The sequence below is a fragment of the Ziziphus jujuba genome, chromosome 8, assembly GCF_031755915.1.
Source record: "Ziziphus jujuba cultivar Dongzao chromosome 8, ASM3175591v1".
In the NCBI taxonomy this organism is placed as follows: domain Eukaryota; kingdom Viridiplantae; phylum Streptophyta; class Magnoliopsida; order Rosales; family Rhamnaceae; genus Ziziphus; species Ziziphus jujuba.
The window spans coordinates 9,116,078-9,125,421 of NC_083386.1; positions in this window are offsets into that span (position 1 = coordinate 9,116,078).

Sequence of the window (9,344 nt, forward strand, 5' to 3'; positions counted from 1 at the left end):
ATACATACATACAGTCCGTCTATGGTACGGACGGTACTCATACGAATTATAATATTGATGACGGTTTTTCATAATATTGGTAACTATTTGTTCTTACTTTTGTTTTACATTTTGTTAGGTGTCGGATTGGATAATTAATGATCTTTTTGTCTTATAAGAAGAGTTTTTTAAAAACCATATAGCATTTATAATATCTTTATAGATTGTTAAAGCTGTTTTGTTATATTAGAAAATTAAAAAGTAGTTTGAAAAAAATACTCTATTGGATCTGTCCAAAAACTATATGAAACTAATGTGTCAAAAATTAAAAAAGATAATGTAAAAGTGACTATTTACTTTCTGCTAACTAGAATGACCTAGTAAAAAATTGAAAAAAATCCTTATAATGGATATAATATTTTTTAAATGAAAAAATTATAGATATACATATTAATATTAAATCGAACAATTAAAGATGATTTTTAAATTTTCTATCCACTGATTAAACATATTTTATGCCACATAAATAGTAAATATTGTTAATTTTTATGCTACGTAAAGTACAATTCATAGAATTATTGAATATGCTTTAGTGGACCTGAATTCACTTCCCTAATTTAATTTGTTTTATAAAAAAAAAAATCTGTAAAAATGATCTCATACATGGAAACGAATCTTCCTCCCTAATTTAACAATTGTGCAAAAAAAATAATAATAATAAAAAGCATATATATATATATATAAATATATATCAGTCAAACAGTATAAGAAAACAATTTTATTTTTGCATCCATGATCGCAGCCAAGAGGCCCAAGATCGCAATAGTCATTCTTATTAAGTATTCTCGTTCGATCCTAAATGAGGTGGCAGCCTCAAAAAATAAAAAAAATAAACAATTTTATTTTTCTCGAAAATGGTTTTTAGACATACTCTCATAATTAGTGCGGATGCCATGGATGTTTTTTATGACATAAGTGGAATCCACACAGACACTTCGACAAAGGAAGGACATGTATCGCAGAGTCGCGTCTGGCTCATCATGTGTATATATATATATATATATATATATAATTGTAATTTATATATGATAATATTAATTTAAAATATTTTTTATTTATATTTTTAATATTAAAAATTTAAAAAGAAAAAACAAATTCTTTACCGAAAGTCAATTCAATAGTCTATATAATATTTAAATCACAATAGATTTATTCCAAAAAAATTAAAAATTTAATTCATTTTCTTCTTTAATTTCATTTAGTTTTATATCTTATTAATACTTAGCAATATGATAAGCTATAACCCACTAAATAAAAATTCTACATATGTATATATATTTATATAAGTCAAAAATAAATTCAATTCATAAGGTAATTAGAAGATACTAACAGAGATATAGGCATCGTTGCCAAATTTTGAGCCGACATCCACTTTTAAAAGCACTAGTTCATATACACTGGAGGTCGGTCAAAGATGTCAGGTTTAACGGCCAGTTTTAAGCCAAAAAAAAAAAAAAAAAAAGGGTTTAACGGCCAGTTTCTTGCATTTCGACAGCAGATATCCAAGGAAACATCTAATACACTAAATAATATTTTAGTAAAAATTCAATCAAATCAAGTATGCAGGTCTTTTGTATTTATTAATAATATTATATTACTATAATTTCAAGAATCCTCAAATTTTTTATATTGAAGTATTTTGAAGATGTTAATATATATATATATATATATATATATTAATATTGTTTAAATTTAATTGATATAAATATATTGTAAAATTTTAAATTATTTTATAATGATAATATGCATAAAAACTATATATATGTTTATTTTTTTGAAAGAATTAAAATTTTAAAGAAACTTTTATATTTTAAAATGTTTGACAAATCCTGTAGAAATAGAAGATCACTTTGATTGTGTTTTTTTATTTTTTCATGACTTTTTTTTTTAAAAAATCTAATAATAAACAGAATTATTGAAAATGCTTTTAAAACTTGAAATAAAAATGTTTCATATAACAAATCATATTAGTTATTAATTCATTGATTTTTCTCCAATAATGAATTAAAACAGCTTATTTAATAGTTAGGATAATTTGCCAGAAATCTTTATTAGATAACTTAAAACCCTAAAAAACAAACTTATATATATATATATATATATATATGCGCGTACATATGAAAACTCATGCCGAAACTTTGCATATATATAGCATTGCAAATAATTGTAGTGCCATCTTTGATATTTTCTTGTAGATAATATTCTTGTGGCGTAATAGAATAGAGGTATCGGCTCATTGCTTATTGCCGTACCGGAAGGCCATTGCAGCCGGAAGCATGTGGTTAAGCCTGAATGGTAGATAATCCGATGTTCTTTCCGATCATGCATTCCACTATGCTTAGTTTTGTTTTAATTATTATTGTTATAACGGATTCAAAGAATTGTTGTTGATTGGATTCAACGATATAGTAATTCGTTACACCATTGTTTTGGGTATTTTAACATGGGATGCAAAGAGCTTATTGGCAGAGTATGGAAAATTGGCATCAAACATATGTTTACAGAGAATGCGAACAAATTGAGTAGCATACTCTTGCCAATATTAGTCATATTCTTAGTTTAGGATTTCATTTTTTATATTTTTCCAATTGTACAGGGGTTTGTTCCCCTTATGGAGTTCTTTTGTAGGGTTTTTTTCCTCTTCCATTTGTTTGGAGACTGAGCTTCCGATTAATATCACCCAAAAAAAAAACAAAAAAAAAATTTTCGTAAATCACTTGACTAAATAATTAATGATTATTTTTGGCGGCTAGCTAGTTATAAAAGTTATGGTTTAGCTTGGCTATGTTTTTGTACTGCTAATAAGTGAACTTATTACTAATAGGTCCATAAAGCAGAGGCAACCCCTGTTTCTTTAGGGAGATACATTTATATATATATATATATATAAGAAAAATAACATAAAATTCCAAATTATACTAAAATAAAAGTAATAAAAGATATATGAAAGCTTGGGAGAGAATATTACGTGAAACCATTGTAGTTCTTTTTGCATTTGTAAACCTGCACATGGAATACCATTCAGTTGTGGGTTAGGATCCAAATTTGCTGCCAAATGTAGCATGTTATTTCCTTGAATATCTTAAAGCAGATGTTGCTGATGATTTTGAATTCATATTATAAAATAAGGCTAAATATTTCAGGTTGACGAAATTGAATTGCACGCATAAATATGTTCCTCAATGATCCGTCCAGTGTCTGCACCAGCTCTGATTTGCTTTTAGTATTCTTTTAACAAAAATTCAACATTCCCTATTCAACGGCTTGAAACAGAGCGTCGTTTGCATAAAGTTCCTCCATTTGCTCTGAATTCAAATCTTTTATCTTTTACATGTCGTATACAGCCTTGATTCCTGTGTTAATAGTGAAGAACAACTTCACTTCTTAATTCTTGAACAATAATTCCTGAGTTTGAATAATCTAATCTTCATTTAATTTCAAGAGAATAGAAAAAGAGAGATAATTGCATTTTAAAATAGGCTATATATTGATTTAAAATCTGTTGAGCACAAGATTCCTCTTCTGTGTTGAGATTTTCTCATGTGGGGACATGTTCTGCACCAATATCTTCACATGCTCAGATACCCAGCCATGGCTGCCACATGAAGAGCTGTCCTCTCTAAATATCTAATTCTTGCTCTTACTGCATTGGGATTTCTAGTAATGATCCAGTTTGTTGCACACCAATCACCATTCCTTACAGCTTTATATAAGGCCTCGTTTTGATGGACTTCGCCATCGGTTGAAATATTAATATTCACCGCACAGGAACAAATTAAACAAGTTTTTTTTTTTTTTTTGTTTTTTGATATGAGGGTGAGACAAATAAGCTAATAATATTAATATTAGCTTATATAAAATTCACCAAAAGTTAAAATTAGATATGTATGACTGTAGTCAGGATTTTTCTTGTGCTGATGATTTATAATTATTATTTTTCAGAAATATATAGGGATACCAAGATTCAAACATAAGACCACATTATGATACTTTGTTTAAGTTACTAAAATTGCTGTTTTTACACGATTATAGTCAGTTTACACAAAACTCACACTTGGTCAAACAATTCCAAATTGTTCAGACTCATATTACCAAACAACTTTGAAATGTTCAGCGCACAGAAATCAAATATGACTTTGTGATAATATATGGAAGGAATATGTATGAAATGTTTGGAAAGAAGCAAATATTTTTATTAAAAAGTATAAAAGTGCACATTCCAATAGCTTCTTTTAGAAGAAATGGTAAATTAACATGGTATTGGTGGTATGTTAGGAAAAATGGTGCTTTAGCATTATCTAAATAAAAAATTTGATCTCGTGAAGGAAAAATTTTAATTGCGTAATTAGAAGTTATTACTAATTCTAGAAGATTAAAGTACGTAATAATATAATTCTAGAAGATTAAAGAAGGTCAACTGCGTATCTATGTAAAACTAATGCATATGGTACGTAAAAGTTTATTCCAATTGCTATGTTGGACAAGAATTTAATTTAAAGTTTTTTGCCACGATCATTACTCACAACTTCGTTACCAAATTATAAGAACAAGCATTTCTGATATGATTCTCTCTTGATATTTCAAATAGCTTACGGCAGTCTTGGGTTGGTTTTACGAATCGGATAACTTCTTTTGGGAAAAATAAAAATTAGACCAAAAAGATAAAAGGGAGGCCATTTTTCCACTTTTGAAAAAGTTTCCATTTTTGCGTTTTGGTCTATTCTGATTAATTTTTCCATTTTTCCATTTTTGGCGTCCATTTTTGTTTATAAAATGGTCTAATTTTTTTAAATATATGTTTAAAAAGTTTTATTTTTATTTTTATTTTTTCATTTTTGTTCTAATTTTTATTTTGCTATTTTAGTCTAATTATTTTTTAATTTCGGGTCTAATAAAATTATTTTTATTGGACCAAAAATTCCAATTTTATTTTAATTTTTGTTTTTCATCTCGTTTTAGATTCAAAAATATTTAATTATAATGGTGGATATTTTACTTTAAATAAATTTTCCAAATGAAAAACAGTAAATATAGAACAGAAAAATAACACATTTATTTTTTTTCAAATTTTTTTAAAAAATTTATTTTAAAAAAAAATTATTTTTACCGTTTACTTTCTCATCTAATTTTTATTTTGGTATTTTGGTTATTTTATTTTTATTTGGGCATGAAAAAATATTTTTAAATTTTGGTCTATTAAAATTATTTTTTTTAGATCAAAATTTTCAATTTTATTTTAATTTTTATTTTTTTATCTAATTTTAGATCTAAAAATATTTAATTACGATTGTATATTTTAATTTGAATAAAAAAAATGGACACAATTTTTCAAATAAATAATTATAAATATAAAATGGAAAAATAATGAAAGTATTTTTTTCAATATTTTTTATTCAAAAAAATATTTTTTATTTCTGAAAAATAATTAAAACATAATGTTGACATCAACAACTTTAATTTTTACACCATCATTAAAAATCGGAACAATTCACCTCGATTTTAAAATTTTAAAGCTTAATTCACCAAAATCAAAAGTTCAGAACCAATATTGCATAATATGTAAATTTCAAAATATCAAAATGTAATCTAACTAAAATAATATTATATATAATTTTCATTGCAACAGTTTTAGTTGGTATATGAGGGTAAAAAATTTCTTGATCATTCGGAAAATGATGAAATATTTAAAAGTGTCCTTCCCTAATATGTTTGCCATCAAATAACTACTTAGATCTTTTAACTTGATATGGAACAATCCGATAATTAATAGAAAGTTATCACAACTTAATTTTATGACAAAGTTAATAATTAATTAAATATATATAATTTTGGGAACACCATATTTTCACCCCACTGTTAGGACAACACATAATAGAGACGAGCTTGTTGGTAAGCTAATTAATTAGAACAAAATAGAAGAGGCCAGAAATATAATAATACCGAAATGTGTAAATAATATCTTTAAAATCAAAAAAGAAAAAAAAAATATTTTTTTAAAAAAAAGGAGAAAAATCTTTGGCGGAGGGAAAAAAATAAAATAAAACAGAGATACAAGCATTTTTGTTTTTTTGTTTTTTTTTTTCCATTACGTTACAATGCTAGATACATATTTGAATTTCATATTCTAATAATTCTACTACTATACTATTTCAAAAAGTGTTTTATTGTTTGTTATCAATGATACTTATCACTGGTAGAATCCATACTAATATCATAATAAGTACTAACATCCATACTAATATCATAATAAGTACTAACTAGTTGAATTTAACTTTCTTTTTTAACTTTTTAAACTAAAACCTATTATGAGTTAGTAAATAAACTTTTTCAAATAGCCAATTAAAATACCACATGGGCATATATATATATATATATATATAGAGATTCTATTGATGTTTGGTAACTGTCATTTAATGATAACAAATAATAATTTTTTTAAAAAACTATAAAATAAAAAACATATCAAAAACCAACACACAATTACATGAACTCTACCAAAATCAATATATATATATATATATATAGACTTTTACTTTTCTGACAGACTCAAATGGGCAATAAATATGCAATAATTATTTTCCATAATATTTTGAAATCCCCTCATGAAGAGTAAAAAGGGAACTGAATTCCTTGTTATCCATCGAAGTGTAAGCTACAATATAAAATTCTCTATTCCAATATTTAGTGAGAGGGGGAATATTGATACATCATCCACCGATTTGCTTGTGTACAAAACATTGGCGGTGGATTCTTGCCATGACTTTAACCAATAATGATTGAAATGCATGCATGTATAGATGCTTTCACTTGCAACAATTTGGAAGGCAACCTCATTTTAATTTATTCCATTTTACCACTCTTAGTACTAACCAATTAAAAAGCTAATAAGCATCAAGAACCACAACCTTCCAATGTGAACAAGTTGAGCAATTAGTATCCTCCAGGGAATAATTAGTTTGGTATTTTATATCCTTTCCTTGTACATATAAATGGCCTCGCATAATGAAACAAATAGGAAAAGGTCCTTGGACAAAGGAATATATGACTCTATGGATTTCATTCAAGATAAAATAATAGATATATTTGAAGATTCTAGGCATGGTGCATAGTTAATGGAATAACATTAATCCACTAATTAATGCAACGTTGCGTTTGTATTTTTTAATTTTAAATTTAACTAGCTAGTTACTAATTTTATCTGAAGTATTCTAAATAGATATAAATACATAAAATAAAAGTTATAATTTATATTTCAGCTAAAAAAAAACTATAATATATATATATAATTGGCTTTTGTAAATTGTAATAGCACATTTAATTAATTATAAACTTGTTGATAGTTTAGTGAAAATATTTGAAGGTAAATTTGAGAGGAAAAATGTATACATAGCAATTAGCAAGGTTGTATTAAGAAAAAGTCTGAAAAATTTTGACATTTCAGATTAAAGTTAAAAAATTTATTCATTAAATTATTTGAAAAAAAAAAAGAAAAAAAAAAAAGAAAAGAGAGAAAGAAAGAAAAACAGAAACAAAATATCCTATCACTCACCATAATAAGATGCATCAATTAAAATTCAGAAAACAAAAAGAGAATCAAATAGACTTCAAGTGGGGTAAACTCCTCATATCCTTCCTTATATATAGTGCATGAGCTTGGTACAAACCTACATAGCATAACAATTAAGCTCATAGCTTTGCATATAAGAATTAGGAATTAAGGAGATTGATCGATCAGAAACATGTCGAGGACGTCATCGAGTGCGTCTGGAACCGCGACTTTGCAGGTGACAGATGAAACAGCACCGCCCCGTCTGATTCGTTTAGAAAGGAGGCCAAGTTTTGGAAGGCTGGAAACCATTGAAGAAGAGATCATCAGCTGCGAGGGAAATCGTGGCCTAAATAATCAGTCTGCAGGGTTTGCTGTTTCCAGATCATGCAAAGCTGGTATCAATCCCAAACAAAGTTCTTCACTGCATGTTGCAAGGTAGTCCAATTGCGCAGCCGGATATCCAACAAGATGAAAACCTTGTGTACTTAATTACCTGATTTAAGCACTTTGGAAAAATAAAATGTAGGAATAAATTTTATATATATATCTATATATATATATATATATGTAAAATTTAATTCTGCTGGATCATGTATATTAATTTTATATTGCTTAATTATTACCTTATTACATATAATTCTGAATAAAATATTTTATAAATTATATATAATTAGATGCCAATCAAGCAATATGGAAGTTTCATATGGTTTAATAAAATATAACTGTACATATAGAGAAAGTGAATGTTCGGCAACCAAATGAACTTCAATTATGAATATAATATATGTATGTAGATATTGATAATGCTTTTTTTTTTTCTTTTTCAAATCAATTTGAACATTATTGAAGTTTTGAACTTCAAATTAAATACGTCACCTTTAAAATCATTCTTATGGTAGTGTTTATTCTAATATGGAAATAATACTTAAAAAGAAAAAAGAAGTATATAATAATATATACTTTCAAAGGAATAATTAAAATTAAATGCTATAAAACTAGGAAATCAAAAATTTGCCACGACATGTTTCAAAAAGAGGAAAAGAAAGAAAGAAAGAAAATGATTCGCCACAATAGCCAATAGGTTGACCCAAAATGAAAAAGACCAAATAGTTTGGACTTTGATTTAGGCCACTTTTTAGACCAATACGGATGAGCCTCTTCGTTGTGCATGGGCTTTTAAATTTTTGTGAAGGCTTGGGTTTTAAATTGGTTACAGACAATTTTTTGGACTTCGCTTATTATTTTTTTTTTTCCCTTTTTTTTTTCTATTTTTTTGGGATCACTTGTCTGAATTTAAAAGCACATATTCAATTAAAAATTTAATGGATTTTAAAAAAATTAAAATATTTAATGGAATTTATAAATTTATTTAGAATTCAATAAACTTCATATGAATTTTATCATAACTCTATATGGAGTTTATGAGATTTATATTGTAAACTTTAATAGATTTTGATAGAATTTTAATGATTTTAAATATTTTTATATAATTTATTTTATTATTTTTGTGAATAATATCATTTATTCAATACTATAAGCATAGTTTTTTTTTATTATTTTTATTATACCGTTAGCATTGTTGAACATTTATGATATCGAACAAATTAACAAATAGATAAACAACATATACATAAATATTAAACTTTAATAATATTATCCTTAAAATATTTTTAAAAAAATGAAAAAAAAAACATTTTCAAGATAAATTAAAATAAAATTAAATAAATATATCAAATAGTCTTATATCATCTCTATT